At 43.2% G+C, this 17,316-nt stretch overlaps 2 long non-coding RNA genes across 5 annotated transcripts; both read right to left on the bottom strand.

The window, feature by feature from the left end:
- Positions 1–1,964: 1,964 nt before the first annotated feature.
- On the bottom strand, positions 1,965–4,878 carry Gm46801. Its single transcript, XR_001783820.1, has 2 exons — positions 4,574–4,878; positions 1,965–3,740 (listed from the first exon to the last, which is right to left on the bottom strand). It is a non-coding gene; the product is annotated as a predicted gene, 46801 (long non-coding RNA).
- Positions 4,879–6,162: 1,284 nt separating this feature from the next.
- Positions 6,163–10,989, bottom strand: Gm42217. 4 transcript variants are annotated; one of them, XR_001783818.2, is made up of 3 exons: positions 10,883–10,989; positions 8,568–8,649; positions 6,163–6,402 (listed from the first exon to the last, which is right to left on the bottom strand). It is a non-coding gene; the product is annotated as a predicted gene, 42217 (long non-coding RNA). The 4 variants fall into 4 exon arrangements; XR_001783815.2 differs by lacking the exon at positions 10,883–10,989 and adding an exon at positions 9,550–9,667 and having other exon boundaries at positions 8,494–8,703; XR_001783816.2 differs by lacking the exon at positions 10,883–10,989 and adding an exon at positions 9,550–9,667 and having other exon boundaries at positions 8,568–8,703.
- Between the last annotated feature and the right edge of the window lie 6,327 nt (positions 10,990–17,316).

The following is a 17,316-nucleotide window of genomic DNA, read 5'->3' as shown; positions in this document are numbered from 1 at the left end:
TTCTTCCCAACACTCTGTGTGTGTGTGTGTGTGTGTGTGTGTGCAAGCATGCAAACTGGGAGCCGTGGAGGCCATAAGTGGGTATAAAATCCCTTAGAGTTGGAGTTACAGGCGCTTGTGAGCTGCCCAACTTGGGTGCTGGGAGTGAACTTGGATCCTCTAGAAGAGCAGCTAGTGTTCTTTACAAATGAACAATCTCTCCAGGCCCTCAAATGAGCTTTAAAATGGCTTTTAATGTTCTATGGTTTATCTCTGAGGACTACATAAGATTTAGGTATAGGCTTTATGTCTGCTGGGTTCACTAATGGAGCCCTCCACAGAGCACATTTCTACTCTTTTCCGCATAGCAGCAAGCATGCTATTTAAAAACTAATGAAGCAGCAATACTTATAGCCCCAGCACTCGGGAAGCTAAGGCCCGAGCAGGGTGAGTTTGAGGTCAGACATGAAAAAAACCATGTCTCAAAAAGTAACAAAACACACAGCACCCTTGTCAATGTGTACAGTGTTAGGAGTTACCTTGTTCCATTGGCCCTTCACCTGGGCCACTGTGCACGCAGGCGCATAGGAAAGACTGGGAAATACGTGTGAGCACTGCAGTACAGGGAACTCTGGGTGGGCTCGTGGGTGAAACATAAGCAGCTGTGGGGGTCGCTGTCTCCTCATATGAGAATATACTATACTTAGCATTTCTAAGGGAGTTTTAATTTTGATTTAATGGTTATTTTTGTATCTCAAAGTTGACTATGTATTGATCTCAATAAGTGTGTGTTTTAATACACTCCTAAGAGATGTGTTGCTTCAGAGTGGATTTTAGTGACATATTAGCATCACAAAACAAAACAACTCCCCCCAAACAAAACAAAACAAAAAACTGAAAAACCAAACCAAAACCCACTCTCCCTGTTTTAGTTTGGGTTTTATTGCTGTGAGAAGACACTGTGACCAAGGCAACTCTTATAAAGAAAAACATTTAATTGGGTGGCTTACAGAGGTTCAGTCCATTGTTGTCAGAGTGGGAATCATGGCAGCATGCAGGCAGATATGGTGCTGGAGAAGGAGCTGAGAGTTCTCCATCTTGATCCACAGGCAACTGGGAGGGACTGTCTTCGCCAGGCAGCCAGGAGGATCTCAAAGCCTATCTCCACAGTGACACCCTTCCTCCAATAAGGCCATACACTTCCTATGTGCCAAGCATAGTCAAATGACCACATCCCCAGGAAGCAACAACAAAAAATAAGAAGCAAAACCAACCAAACAAAAAACAGGATGGTACTCGGAGTGCTAAAGTTCTTTAAAAAAAAAAATTCCAAAAGGTGGGGTCGTATTAAATATGCAAAACCATATCTAAATTTAAACTAGAAATAAAATGTGCTTAAAATACAGAAGGTTTGGGATTTAGTCTCTTGGAAACATAAAAGATGCTCAAATTTGTCAGTTTCTCATTGATTGGCACACATTTTTCTTTAAGAAATAGACTCGAGACCTATTTTTCTTTTTTCCTTAGAGATTTTTTATCCATTTTTTTTTTTTTTTTGCATTATCCTACAGGGTTGGGAGTTTTGGTACACTTGCTTTATGATTCTTCCCTGAATGAATATAAATTCCTCTGCTTAGAAGCTGCTGTCTCAGGGAATACAGAAAGATCATCTCCTCTGGTCTCTGCATGTCTGCGCGCTCCGGCCTCTGCGCATGTCTGCGTGCCCTCGTTCAGTCAGGATGAAGGCTGTGCACATTCCAGCCCCGCTGATTAGCCCCATACTCCTCAGCACTGGAGGTTGCTTTTCAGTTCCTTCCTCCACTTTCTGGAATGTCATTTCCCAGCCATTAAACCTCCTGTTCATCTTTCAAAACCCTGTTTATGAATCTGTTATTTGGAAGCCGCCTTTCCCTTTAGGTCCTGACTTCCCCATACCCCGACGCATAATCTGAGACCAGGTTTCACATAACTTCTGCTCTCATGTCTTTGCCCAATGCACACACTCCTGATAGCACATTTATTATCCTATATTGTAGCCAATATAACTTCACTCGGCATTCTGGGACAAAGGGTGACCTTTCCAATGTCTGTAAGCCATACCCCTGCACCTCCAAACAAGCCATCTCAATAAGAAGTTATATGAAGTAACAAAGTATAGTATTTAACGGGGGCTTACCACCATATTTTATCAATTCAATAATATAAGCAGTTCTCCACATACATTTCTAAAACCAGGCTGCATTTGAACTGGATGGAGTCTTAGGTTTAGTGAACTATGTGTCCTCTATTCTATTACTCTTGAAATCTTTAGCAACATTTTAGCAATCTAATAGATAAGTATTCTAGTTTATGGATGAGGAAATATAGGTGTAGAGAGATTAAATATCTGGTTCAGACTCGCAGAAGAACAAGGATGCAAGCTTAGGTATGTTTGCTCCATCACCCTTGTTCTGAACCACTGTGATTGGGAAAATTGGTTAGGAATGGAGATAAACGTATTTGTGTCCCTGCATGTGACAGCCATTGTCATAGGTGCTTTGCATTCTGTTTTTCACTTCATTTCCTTCAAATATGAGGCAAGCCTTATAATTTGTATGTTACAGACAAGGAAACCCAGGTGTACTTGTCTAAAGTCCCATAGCTAAGGGCCAGCATTTTTTCTTCTTGTTTCTTGCTCTGCAGAGAAGTACAGCAGCCTCAAGCTCTGGTTCCTAGACCTTGTCCTGAGTGATGGCCTGTAACTCCCAAACAGAGTCCAAGCAAAGCCTCCCTCTCTTAAGTTTCTTTTTGGAAGAGATTTTCATTTACCACTAGATAGAGGCACACTCTCACGGGCTGCATTTATCCAGATCTGCACTTAGACAGAGGAGAAAGTAGGGCCAGAAGACATGAAAACATAGTTTGGTGCAGAGAAAAGCAGATCCCCAGCTAAAGCTGCAGACAGAATAGATGGAATGTGCAGTTAGGTGAGGAAGGGAGCCAGAAGCTGGTTAAAACTCTTTAGAGAGCAAGTGCAGACAAAGTGGATGGCATTGTTAAAGGGACTAGTGATATCAAGGAGAAACCATTGACTTAGCTCTGATAGTCAGAAGAAAGATGCCTTGAAGGAAAGCCTCCAACCCTTCTGAGTTCGAGTGTAAGCAGTTGCAAATTCACTTGAAAAACTTTCATTCGAAAAGTGACTGTCTTAGTCCTATTGGTGTGAAGAGACGCCATGACCAAGTCAACTCTTACAAAAGAAAGCTTAGCTTAACTGAGGCCCTGCTTACAGTTTCAGAGGCTTAGTCCATGATCATCATGGCTGCATGCAGGCATAATGCTAGAGCAATAGCTGAGAGATTTACATCGTATTCCACAGGCAGCAGGCAGAGAGACACATCAGCCATGCCCCCTCTGACGAAGGTGCCACACATCTTGCAACGAGGCTACACCTCCTAATCCTTCACAAACATTCTGCCAACCCACGACTGGCCATTCAAATATATGAGCCTACGGGGCATGTTCTTATTCATCCAGCATAGTGGATTCACAACGAGAACCGTGAGGGCTTTGTACTCAGTGATCAGCCACCTAGGACAGTATATTTCCTGGCTCAGAGTCAAAAGCACACAGAGGTCACTGAAGCTGTGGTCTTAGGAGACTGATATACCCTCACCTGGGAGCATCAAAGGAGTAGGAGTCATGAAAGTTTACCCAAAGGTTCCAGAGAGCTTCGGAGGCTAGACAACACGTATCAGGGTTAGAGTTGCTCATGACATCCTCTGTGTAGGAGACAAAATTGAGCATTAATTTCTTATTTAAAAATATTTATTTAAAAATTTAACTAAGTATCTCTGTGTATTTCTGTGTATGGGCATGTGCTTGTGAGTGGAGATGCCAGCAGAGGCCAGAAGAGGGTCTCAGATCCCTTGGAACTGGAGTTACTGGTGTGTGTGAGTCACCATATGGGGGCTGGCAACCTAATTCATGGCCTCTGCAAGAGCAGCCAGTGCTCTTAACTGTTGAGCCATCTTTCTAGCCCTGTCTGTCTGGTGATCTGACAGTAACCTAGAGTCTTAGGATTTCATAAAGGTAAACACCAGTGATCACTCTACTTTACTCCGGTGTGTGAATTAGACTTAGGTATGTTTTTTTTTTTTTTTAAACCTATCGAACAAAAGTCAGTAGGTAAAGTGACAAATAGAGGTCAACAGGTCAAGTAATGAACAGAGGTCAACAGAATTAATCGTCTTCAGTCTTTACTGCTTTTGGTGGTTTGAATGAAAATGGCTCCCATAGGTTCACAGGGAGCAACACCGTCAGAGGTGTGGCCTTTTTGGAGGAAGTATATCACTGTGGGTGGGCTTTGAGGTTCCAGAAGTTCAAGCCAGGCCTAGTGGCTTATTCTCTCTTCCTGCTGCGTGATGATTCAGATGTAGAACTCTCAGCTACCTCTCCAGCACCACATCTGCCTGTGTGCCACCATACTTCCTGCCATTATGGTAACTAAACCACTGAACTGTTCAAGGCAGTTCCAATGAAATGGTTTCCTTTGTAAGAGTTGCTGTGAGGGCTGTAGAGATGGCATAGCAGTTAAGAGTACTCTCATACTCACCTGGCAGCTCATAACTGTCTGTAACTCCAGTTTCAGGAGAACTGGAAGAAAAAAAAAAAAGAGTTGCCATGGACATAGTGTCTTATTATTCAATAAAACCCTAAGACACTGTATCCAGCAAGATGCATAGAATTGTTAAAATAGGCTCCAAATAGCTGGTTCTGTAGCTGTGTGTGTTAAAGGACATAATTTGGCACCATCAACAATGTTTGATGGTATTCTGCTTTTTTTTTTCTTTGTTTTTCGAGACAGGGTTTCTCTGTATAGCCCTGGCTGTCCTGGAACTCACTTTGTAGACCAGGCTGGCCTCCCAAGTGCTGGGATTAAAGGCATGCGCCACCAACACCCGGCGGTATCCTGCTTTTAAAGATATTTGTCTTACGGTCTTGTGAATTTCCTCCCATAGACAAGGATTTCATGTGTGACTGCCCTGAAATGTGTTGATGATTCCACTATATGCCATGCCTAACATTTATATTTATTTATTCTTTTATTTTTCTACCTTTTAAAGAAAAGACTTTTTTTTTCTTTTTGACAGAAGAGTCAAGTTCAGTGTAGCCTCTGAGTTGAAACAGTCTTTAGGTCTGTCTTTAAAGAATACAGCGTGTTAATATGAAAGTGTTTTCATTCTCCACCTGAGTGAATTATGATATATAACTAAGTTGGTGACTTTGCTTATAATACTTATAGTAACTGATCAAGCCCTCTCAGTTGGTCAACAGGGTCTCGAGGGAGGGAGGGAGCATAAAGAAAAAAAACCCAATTAGACAACAATATAGTGTGACTCCAGGAAGCACTGAAGCAAGTATATTTTTTTCCATGCTGCTTTCATACCATTCTAGGTACAAAGAGCAGGGTCAGTTCTAAGGCATAAACAAAGTATTCAAGGAACAGACAAGGCATCAACAGAGGTCCTCTGGTCACTGTATCCAGGGACTAATCAAGATGACGAAGATGCAAGGAACACATTCCTCAGCTGTATTATTTTTTTTTTCTTGAGCCTACTTCCTGTCCTGGCTTATTGTAAATATTCTTGCCAAATTCCAAGAGCTCTCCGCACACAACAGTGCCCTGGAATGTGTTCTTCAAAGTGTTAACCTCAGGAGTTGTGTTGTCTAAAACGGAGATGCACACCCAACAAATGCAGAAACCGAGTAATGCTCCAAACTCACAGGCTTCGACATTAGTGTGCCATGCACAGTAAGTCCACCTACAGAAAACGCCATTAAATCCTATTGAATTTAGTGATCCTTGAGCTTAGTTGAGTACAGACCTTTTACTGGCAAGCCCAATGGCATCTCATGGGTTACTCAGCCCATTTTGCATTATCCTGTCATTGGCAGAGACTGTAATTCTCCCTCATTATCAGCCATTCTCCGATCTCCACCCTTCCCTCTCTCCTCCTGACTCTCCTTTCCTCTCTTCCTAATTCCCTTTCACCCCTCCCCCTTCCTCGCTCACTCCTTTTCCCTACATTTTTTTTTTTTAAAAAATGTTGCTAGGTTTTTCACTAACCCCAGCTAGCTCCCAAAGGAATGAGTCCGAGACTATAAGATTTATCTCTTTAGCTTTATAACATAGTAGCTGGGCAGTCACTGATCTATTCTAATCCTCTAAGCTAATCTGGCCATCTTCCAGCCCAAATCCCCAAGATACTTGCCTTTTCGTGTTGGTCTGAGTGTGTCTGCTTCAGGTATGTCCTCCCATAATGTCTCTGAGACCCCTTCCTCATGGTGAATCCCCCTTGCTTCTCTCTGTCTCTCTCTTTCTTCTGGCTGGTGGAAGCCCAGCCTATTTTCTCTTCTGCTTTGACACTGACTGATCAGCATCTGCTTTTATTGACAAGTCAGAGAATAAACAGGGAGAAATGTTTATGGAAACTTGAAAATGGAGCTATTTAGAATAAGCATTACAATGCCACATCTGGATTGCAACAGGATGTGGGGCAGAGACATCAGCCTTTGAATAATATAAGGGTAATCTTTACACAGTGCAGAAACATTATGCTTATACCTCTCTCTCCCTCCGACCTTTCCTTTCTTCCTTCCTTTGTTCCTTCATTCCCTTCTTTTATTTTAGATAGGGTCTTGCTGACAGATTTAGGCTGGTCAGAGAATTAAGGATCCTTCTGCCTGTGATTATAAGCATACGTCACCAAGCTTGGCTTTAATTTGCTTTTCTTGATGACGCTGGGGATCCCATCCAGGGTATGACGCATACTATGCAAGTGTTCTAGCATAATCTGCACTCCCAGACATCATTTCCTCTTTGCTAAGAGAAAGTCTGGAATTTAGCTATGCATGGGGCTATCTGGCCTATTATTGTACAATTATGTGACCAAGGTGACTGGGAACCAAGGTGATTGCTCCTGACTTAGTCCCAGTTGGGTATAGGGGGACACAGGATATAAAGATCAGAGGAATCTGATTCTTCCGTGGTGATATGTAGCATGTACATGTCCATGCTAAGCAAGTATCTCTGAATTGTTCCATGGAAGGAAAATAAAATAAAATGTCATCTTGTTTGAACCACTGCTTTTTGATGTCTTTGTTGCAGTAGCTTAGCTTAAACTATCATTCATCTTTGTCGTAGAATTCTCTATATTAGCATAAAATTCCTCATTTCCTAGTGAATATTCTTGATAATTTTTAAGGATTTATTTTATGTGCATAGATGTTTGCCTTTAGGTATGTTTGTGCACCATATGCACACCTAGTACCCATGGAGGTCAGAAGAAGGTGTCAGATCCCCTGGGAACTGGAGTTATGGATGGTTGTGAGTTACCAAGTGGGTTCTGGAAATCGAATTTGGATCCTTCTCAAGCACAACAAGGGCTCTTAACTCTTGAGCCATCGTTCTAGCCCCTTTGATAAATGATTTCAATGAGTGACATATTCCAAGTGCTTTAGAGGAAACCAAGAACTTAGTTTGGAAAGCATTAAGAACGAAGAGAAGGTGGAGAATCGTCATGGAAACAGAGAGGACCCTGGAATCATTAAACATTTGCGTAGACCCAGGTGAAAGGACAGACTCTCTTTTCTAACCTGTTTCTGTGCTTCTTGTGCATGCTGTACCCACAGAGACCAGAAGGGAACTGTGGGTTCTCTCGAGCTAGAGTTACAGGCAATTGTGAGCTGCGCTATGTGTGTCCTGGGAACCGATCTGGAGCCTTCTGTAGGATTAGCAAGTGCTCTTAATGGCCTAGCATCCCTCCAGCCCCCTAAAAGCCAGACTTCCTAATGAGGGAGATGAAGTTTTAAATGCCTCATGTTATGTATAGTATCATTAATTCTTCCGAGCGTGTTTATATAGAAACGTCGCAAGCTACTGAAAAGAATGATTCATATTAGCTTGAAAAAGAAAACCTTTGGGGTTTTCTGTGTCTGCTCAGGACTTTAGTTTGCCATTATTTAAAGGCTTATTCAAGACTCACAATAGCAGACAGGCTGGCAACAATGTCAAATCCTAGCCCCAGTCAAACATAATAAGAGAGCAAATTGTGTTTTCCCCGGAAAGGAAAACCACAGCATATTTTCCTCCTGGAATAATTTGATTTCCTTTCGCCATAGAAAAGTCCAGAGAAAATGGCTGCTGTTCTACCCTAGACTTCTGTGAGCTCAGAAACGTCTGTGATTTCACTTCCCATAGTGACTTTCTTCATTAATGTGCTGCTTTCTATTTCAGAGCCCATGATTACTCCATGTGCTGCAAGATCTTAATGGAACCAAGCACGCTTGGCTTGGATCTGCTCTGGGGCCGTGGCATCCAGCCTGCCTCTGTGATGAATGCGTCTAGTGCTTTAGCCCCGAAAACTCCAACCTCTGAGGAACAGTCAATTTGGTCGTTGACATTTATGAAGGACACCTGTGCAATGTCTGACCACAGCTCAAATCTCTGCATCTCCACATTTATCAAGGTACCTGTGTCCAGTTGGAAGTCCAGCAAACGGAGAGGAGCCGCCTGCTAATTAGAAATGGAGACGGGAGGGCGTTACCTTTTTCGTTGCAACATCTGTCAAGTGGGGTTTGAAAGACTTTACTTCATGGACCACCAGAAGCAGATCAAATTTCAGATTCCTGTGGTTGGTGTGAGAGTCAAGATAAATCCTTTTAGAAGAGCATAGGGAAGTTCTTAAAAGGAAAAAAGAGAAAACAAAACAAAAAAGTGAAACCCATGGCTTCCTACATTTTCTTGTTTTATGCTGGATTTTTCTAAAAATGGAAAGAGGATAGATTCTTAGAGTTACAATTTTATATAGAATGGAAAAAAATATAGAAGTCTTTACACTTTTCCTGTTTTTAGACTCTTAAGAGCTAAGTTTAACTGCTTATCTATCCACGATGTAGGGATTATAATTGAGCTTGTAGGGAATCTCTTCTTTAGAATATTCTTACCCAGCCACCAGTGAAGTCCAAAGGCATTGTGGGTATAAATTATTGTTTGAGGGGTGTGCACTTTCTGTTGCTAACAAAACACAATAGTCCCATTCTCTACATTACATCATCTTTGAAAAATTTTATTTTTATTTTATGTATGTGAGTGCTAGCCTCCATGTATGTATGTGTGCCATAAGCATGCTTGGTGCGTGGAGGCTGGGAGTGGGCGTTGGGTCTCCTGGAACTGAAGTCACAGAGGTTGTAAGCCTTGATGTGGGTGCTGGGAGCCTAGGGTCTTCTGTATGAGCAGCCAGTGCTCTTAATCATAGAGCAACCGCTGTCATCCTATATTAGATCATCTTTTAAGAAGAGGTTTTAAAATATCATATATATATATATATGCTATAAAAATGCAAAATAGCAGCAACAAATGATATAAATTGAGAATTATTTTTTTTGTATGAGAGAACACAACCTCAGATCCCATGGAACACCGAGGACAGGGTACAACTGCTCCTGTTCACCCCTCCCTTTCCTCACTCTTTATAAACAGTGAGTTACTGTCTCAGCACACACTCCTGGAATGAGCTCACAACCTACCTCAGACTGTGGGGTTTACAGGCACACGTTCATGTTTGTGCAGCTTCAGGAAAGGCTGTATTTTTCTTCCTGTCTGTGATGGTTTGTATATGCTTGGCCCAGGGAGTGGCACTCTCAGGAGGTGTGGCCTTGTTGGAGTAGGTGTGTCTCTGTGCGCATGGGCGTAGGCATGGGCTTTAAGACCCTCATACTAGCTGTCTGGGAGTCAGTCTTCCACTAGCAGCCTTCAGATGAAGATGTAGAACTGTCAACAATACCTGCACCATTCCTTCCTGGACACTGCCGTGGTCTCACCTTGATGATAATGGACTGACCCTCTGAACCTGTAAGCCAGCCCCAATTAAATGTTGTCCTTATAAGTGTTGCCTTGGTCATGGTGTCTGTTCACTGCAGTAAAACCCCAACTAAGACTAACAGGACAACTTCAGGTTTCAAACCACTAACAAGTTAGCTGCTTCAAATCCACTTTAAAATGAAATAGAATCTGTCCACTAAATACAACATGAGACAGAGCCTCTGTCCCCTCAGTCTTCTGGGCTCAAGATGGTGGCACAGGTTCCTTGACTGAGGCAGAGCCAAAAATGCTGGAACCCAGGGAAGTGACCTCTGTAGTCAGTTAGGGATCAGGACACAGGAAGTCTTCCCATTGGTGGCCCAAGGTCAGTGGGAGGCTGATGTGGCAGTCGATGCTGCTCTAGTGATGTGGATTGATGTGCACTACAGAGAACACAGCGCAGAGCAGCACAGCATAGAACAGAGCAGTGCAGCCAGATAGCTTAATGGCTGTGAGGGTTTATTTGGTCAAGATACTTGGAATTCTTCTCCAGACCAGGGTTGTTACTTCTTTGTGATGCCAGCAGAGACCTTTCAGTCCTTATGTACCTGGAGATTTGAACAAAAACGACAGCAGGGAAAGTCTCTTAACTCAAGCAATAGCATGGCCAGGACGCCAAGCAGTGGAAATGTGGGCAGAAGTGGGGTCTCTTTATACCTTTCTGAAGCTGCGGGAGGTCTCACATTACAACCCTGCAGCCAGGCTCTCTGGTTCCAAGGTGGGAGGTAGGGAAGGGGTGGTGTGTGTGTGTGTGTGTGTAGGTGGCTAAAAATACCTGCTTTTATGTAAATTCTCTTTCCAGGTGAGAGATGCTGGCCCACACAGTGCCTTAGCAGTGTGCCAGTGCTCGTGGGCATCTGTGGAATGGAGCGAGCTGCTGTAAATTGTGGCGGTCTGAGCAGAGGCTGGGTTATAAAGTTGCATTTGCTCACGTTGTCCACTATAAACCACACTTGGTCATATGTTTTTAAAGACTGAAAAAAAAAAAGAGAGACTTACTTTTTTGGCATCAACAGAACACGGTGTTAGGTCTGTGCTATCAGATGCGGCAGCTTCACAAATGATGCAGTTCGCCTCCTGCGACCCTGTAGTCATGCGCACTCTAAGCGCATGATCAGGTATAAGTTTCTGCTTAAAGTCCCCTATCTGGGGATGTGTCAAGAGCCTGCTGCCCATTGTTAGTACAGCCTGCTGCTCTCAGAGCTGCGACTTTGAGATATCAGGGACAGTCGTACACTCTGCGGTTGACCCTACCCCTTAGAAACAAACCACACGACGTGGGAGTTGTTTCCTCAGCTGCATACTCAGTGATCTCTGCTTTAGAAGCCGTGTGCTTACACAGGTCCCTTGGGAAAACAGTTTATTTTTTTCTTCCCATTTTTTTCCTTCTTCTTGTAGTTGCCTTCTTGTTAGGGCTCACACAAGCCTCTAAGATAATCAGGAGAGCCATCTGGGCTCTCTCCCACCGTGTGCTTTGGAAAGTCCATTTTCCTGCCCCCACCTCACCCGTCATCTCTCCAAGGGAGATTGTCTTGTATAGATAGAAACCTCTGTCTCCACCTCATTAGACATGCCCAGACTCATGCAAAGGCAACAGCTTATGCCCAAACCAAACCCCTGAACATGCTTAGTGAGAGTTCTCTCGGAGTACCACGAAACACAGGTCTGGAGGAAGTCCTCTGTTAACGTGGCATGTGAATGCATGCTTCAGGTGGAATGCAAGTAAGCCCATATGGCCCAGCCCTAGAAAAGAGCCATGCTAAAGGGACACAACCTAGCAACCAAAAGGAGTTAAATAGGAATTCCTGCCTTGGGCCTCCAAAGTAGGCTGAGAGTAACACAAGCTGGGAGCTTCCAGCCACATCTAGAGGCTCTCCTCTGCCTTCTTCTCCTCAGTGCATGGGTACCTGCTTATCCTACACCCCTGACGACCTCTCCGGTTTACTCCTGTTTTGTGGGGCCTCACAAATGGTCCCTCCTGAGTATCAGCCCAAGTCTTGCTTCTTCCCAAAGGTCTTTTACTTTTTCTTCTTTCTCACTTCGCCGTTCCTGTCTGTCTCCTTATTTCAAAACTCAGCCGTTTCTGGCAAACCAGAGTTCGTCATAGCGGGCTGAATGGTAGGGAAGCTAAGTAGACCAAGCCAAGCCCTTCTCTGGTGGGCAAATGTGTGGGGCTAAATCAGTCCCCTAAGGTTGGTGACTTGCCAATTATATATGGCAGGGCACTGTGGGAACTGAGGGCAGAAATGAAAGCCAATGCCCCCAGGTTTTTGATACTTAAGTCCAAGAGGGTTCAGATGTGTAAGAAAGGGCAGGCAGATGTTAGGCCGTAGAAATGCTCAAGACATGTTCCTTGAAAGACTGCACCTTGTCATACTGAATATTTCAAGTTGAAGGAATTTGGGAAAGCATGTGAAGAAAGGTTTCTCTGACCTCTCCCCACTGTGGGAGCCACTGAGGTCACTGTGGTCACAGGAATGTCAAACACACGAGCTTCTTCCTTCAAAGGAAGGAACACATTACCTGTCATCCACTCAGAAGGGGGTCAATAGCCTGGTGACCTTCACACTCTGTGTGGCTAAGACCACACGGGCTCCTCCCCCCAGACCCTATCATGAGCTTGTCAATCTATAGTACCTAATTTTACACAAGGTGTCACATGCAGTCAGTCTGTAGAACCCATCTTTATTTTATTTTTTTATACTTTTTATTAGGTATTTTTCTCATTTACATTTCCAATGCTATCCCAAAAGTCTCCCATACCCTCCCACCCACTCCCCTACCCACCCACTCCTACTTTTTGGCCCTGGCGTTCCCCTGTACTGGGGCATATAAAGTTTGTGTGTCCAATGGGCCTCTCTTTCCAGTGATGGCCGACTAGGCCATCTTTTGATACATATGCAGCTAGAGTCAAGAGCTCCGGGGTACTGGTTAGTTCATAATGTTGTTCCATCTATAGGGTTGCAGATCCCTTTAGCTCCTTGGGTACTTTCTCTAGCTCCTCCATTGGGGGCCCTGTGATCCATCCAATAGCTGACTGTGAGCATCCACTTCTGTGTTTGCTAGGCCCTGGCATAGTCTCACAAGAGACAGCTATATCTGGGTCCTTTCAGCAAAATCTTGCTAGAGTATGCAATGGTGTCAGCGTTTGGAAGCTGATTATGGGATGGAACACTGGATATGGCAGGCTCTAGATGGTCCATCCTTTTGACACAGCTCCAAACTTTGTCTCTGTAACTCCTTCCATGGGTGTTTTGTTCCCAATTCTAAGAAGGGGCAAAGTGTCCACACTTTGGTCTTCATTCTTCTTGAGTTTCATGCGTTTAGCAAATTGTATCTTATATCTTGGGTATCCTAAGTTTCTGGGCTAATATCCACTTATCAGTGAGTACATATTGTGTGAGTTCCTTTGTGATTGGGTTACCTCACTCAGGATGATACCCTCCAGGTCCATCCATTTGGCTAGGAATTTCATAAATTCATTCTTTTTAATAGCTGAGTAGTACACCATTGTGTAAATGTACCACATTTTCTGTATCCATTCCTCTGTTGAGGGGCATTTGGAGAACCCATCTTTATGAAATATGTCACATACACTTTGTTTTGTTTTTATTTTTCAAGACAGGGTTTCTCTGTAGTCCTGGCTGTCCTGGAACTCACTCTGTAGACCAGGCTGGCCTCGAACACAGAAATCCACCTGCCTCTGCCTCCCAACTGCAGGAATTAAAGGCGTGCGCCACCACTGCCCGTCTTGTCATGTAGCTGTGATGTAGCTGCATCTTAAGTCTTATTGTGCCCGTGGGACTGTGTTAATTGTCACCAGGAGAATTTTCATCCAATTGTGCTGTGCTTAAATATGCCTAAAATAACGTGCTTGGGGTTAGACTTTGAAGTTTGAATTAATGCCTGCCAATGTCATGTTGACCCAAACTATTTTTCTCCTGCATATCGTTACTCTGATGACCAAGGGGGTAACAAAAACCTGCTCACCCCCCCTTTTTGCCTAAAGTAGACCATAAAGTATTCATATGGGGGGTTAGCTTTTTAGAGCAGGTGAGAAACAGGTGCTGAGTCTTGTGTCCTTCAGTCAAGAGGATAACACGAGGGTAGGGATGGGGCAGAAGAATTCCAGTTCCTACTAGACAAAGAAAGGCAGCCAGTTTTATAGGTCTCTGGGGAAGGGCAGGTCCTGCATTCGAGGAAGCAGGCTTAGTACGTGGGACAGAGGCAAGATTGTGGGGGTGTATGCGATCTAAGCTAAGTGACAGTGGTCATTCTATCCCTGGGTGGGACAATGTGTGACTCCTGCAGTATGATCTCTAGGTAGTTGGAGAAGGGCTGAGTGCCTTCTTGCCTTGCTTGTAGAGGGCAGGGGGCATAAGCAGAGAGATTTAAGTATATCCTTATTTTAATTTTTTTTGAGATCTTATTTATTTTATGTGCGGCATTTTGTCTGCATGTATGTTTGTACACCATATGTGCAGTGCCCAGAGAGTCCAGAAATGACCCTCAGATACTCAGGAACTGGAGTTACAGATGGTTGTGAACCACCATGTAGGTGCTGGGAATAGAACCTGGGCTCTTGGTAAGAGCAGCCAGTGTTCCTTACCACTGAGCCATCCCCCCCACCCCCCGCCCCAATGCCTACTATGTTAGGATGATAGTGGGAGAGAGAAATGTGCAAGAACAAATTCTAATGAATATGCATGACAATGCTGCCTGAAAAACTCACTTGGGATGCCAGTGTAAACAGTGAACTAAAGCAGAAAAAAAGGGGGCCTGGGGCAGTGGCCCTTGATTGAGAGCCTGTGTTGTTTCTCAGAGGAGCTGAGTTCAGTTCCCAGGACCCACTTGGTGGTGACTCCTGATTCTGGATAACTCCAGCTACAGGGAATCTGAAACCCTCTTCTGGCCTTGGCTGGCACTGCACTCAAGGACACCCCTCCACACACAGTTAAATAATCATACAACTTTAAAAGAAAATAAACGGTCCTCTTTCTCCATGCCTTCACCTGCATTGACTGTCACTGTTTCCTTGACTTGTCTATAATAGATTCTCAAAGCAATTTTAATTTGCATTTTCTTTTTTTTAATTAGATATTTTTTTAAATTTACATTTCAAATATTATCCCATTTCCTGGTTTCCCCTCTGAAAACTCTCTATCCCCTCTTCCCTCCCCCTGCTCGCCAACCTACCCACTCCTGCTTCCTGGCCCTGGCATTCCCCTACACTGGGGCATAGAACCTTCACAGAACCAAGGGCCTCTCCACCCACTGATGACCGACTAGGCCATCCTCTGCTGCATCTGCAGCTAGAGCCATGGGTCCCTCCATGTGTACTCTTTGGTTGGTGGCTTAGTCCCTGGGAGCTCTGAGTGATTTGCATTTTCTTGATAGCTAAGAACTCACACACATATTTATTGAGCATTTTTTGTCCTTCTCCGAGAGCTATTGTGTTTTATGAATGAGCTCACCCATAGGCCTGATGGTGACTTGCTGATATAATGTTTATCTTACAGTTCTTTTATGACCTAGATGTTAATCCACTGTGGGGAAGATTTCCTTTGGACTTGGTAGGCTGTCTCTGCACTCTGCTGATCACCCTCTTTACTGCCTGGAAGCCTTTTCATTTCAAATAGCACCGCTTTGTCAGTTCTTGGGGTTTTGTCCTGTGCTGATTGGGGTCTTCTTAGAAAACCTTTGCCTATCCTGTATTTTGTAAATGTTCTGGTCTGGCAGTTTCCAAGTTCCCCATCTAATATTAAGGCCTTAGGTCTGTTTTGTGCAGGGTACAGGGTGAGAGAAATGAATTTAGTTTCATTCTTCGACATGTATTTGAACAGCACCACATATAAAAGAGGCTTTCTTTTCTCCAATGTATATATTTGACAACTTTGTCAAAAGTTAGGTGACTGTAGGCATGTGGGCTTACTTCTGGGTCCTCTGTTCTGTTCTGTTCTGTTCTGTTCTGTTCTGTTCTGTTCTGTTCTGTTCTGTGTATCTATATATCTGTTGTGTGACACTATGAAGCTGTCTTTGCCACCATGGTTCTGTAGTATAACTTGAGCTCAGACACTGTGAAACTGCTGGCATTGTTTTTTGCTGCTTAGGATGGCTTAGGCTATCCACTTTTTAAATTTCATATGAATTTTAGGATTCCTTCCTCCCAGATCTATGAAGAATGTCATTGGGATTTTGATGGGGATTGTATTCTATATGTAGACACCTTTAATAATATAGTCATTTTTATAGCATTGATTCTGTCAATCCATGAACATGGAGATTTATCTTATAGCGCCATCTCTCCTCAAGTTTTTTCATTAATTAATGTCTTTTATTGTAGCACCTTTCAATTTCCTTCTTGGTTATATTTACTCCAAAGTTAATTTTTTTCCTTCCGAAGCTATTATGAATGGGATTACCCACAATCCGGGGCGTTTCTCTCTTGGCAAGATTGTTATTGGCATATAGGAAAGCTATATATATCATATATATTTTATGTATTGGTTTTGTATTTTACTACTTTGCTAAAACTGTTTATCAGGTCTAAGACTTCAGACACAGCTGTTAAAGCTGTTAAGTATAAGCTCATGTCCTCTGTAAGCAGGGATATTTGGCTTCTTCTTTTTCTGTTTCTATCCGTTTCATGTCTATCTCTATTGCTGTAAGAGTTCTTCGAGGAAGAGAAGAGAGAGTGGCCCACCCTTATGTCATCCCATATTTTAGAGAAAACACACAGTCTTTTCTTATTCAATATAATTTTAGCTATAGGTTTGCAATACATAGGCATGAAATTCGTAGCTTTTCCAGGGATTTTATCATAAATGTACATTGAACTTTGCCAAAGCCCTTTTCTTTACTGATTGAAATGATCTTATGATTTGTATCCTTAAGTCTACTCATGTGCTGAACTACAGATTTTGATTTATGAACGTCAAACCAATCTTGTATCTGTGGAGTGAAGCCAAATTGGTCACTGGGCACCTTCTTAATGCATACTTGAATTTGGTTTTTCAGAATATTATGGGACTATTTACATCTCGGTCAATCTGGGAAATTTGAGTTCCTGCCTCCTCTGCTTCTTTCTTTGTGTTATGATCCAGTTTTGGTATCAGCATAATTTTGGCTTCATAGCATGAGTTTGGGACTACTCATTCCTGTCCCATTTTATTTTATTTTTTAAATATTTCTCACATTTATTTTATGTATATGACTACATGTAGCTGTCTTCAGACACACCAGAAGATGGCACTGGATTCCATTACAGATGGTTGTGAGCCACCATGTGGTTGCTGGGAATTCACCTCTGGAAGAGCAGTCAGTGCTCTTAACAACCGAGCTATCTCTCTAGCCCCCTTTCCCATTTTATAAAACAGGTTTAGGAGCATTGGTGTTAGTCCTCCTTATTGGTAGAATTTAACAATGAATCTGTT

This window comes from Mus musculus, chromosome 3 (genome assembly GCF_000001635.26).
Source record: "Mus musculus strain C57BL/6J chromosome 3, GRCm38.p6 C57BL/6J".
NCBI lineage: Eukaryota > Metazoa > Chordata > Mammalia > Rodentia > Muridae > Mus > Mus musculus.
The sequence above is the reverse complement of the archived record's forward strand: the minus strand, read 5'-3'. Positions and strand labels throughout refer to the sequence as shown.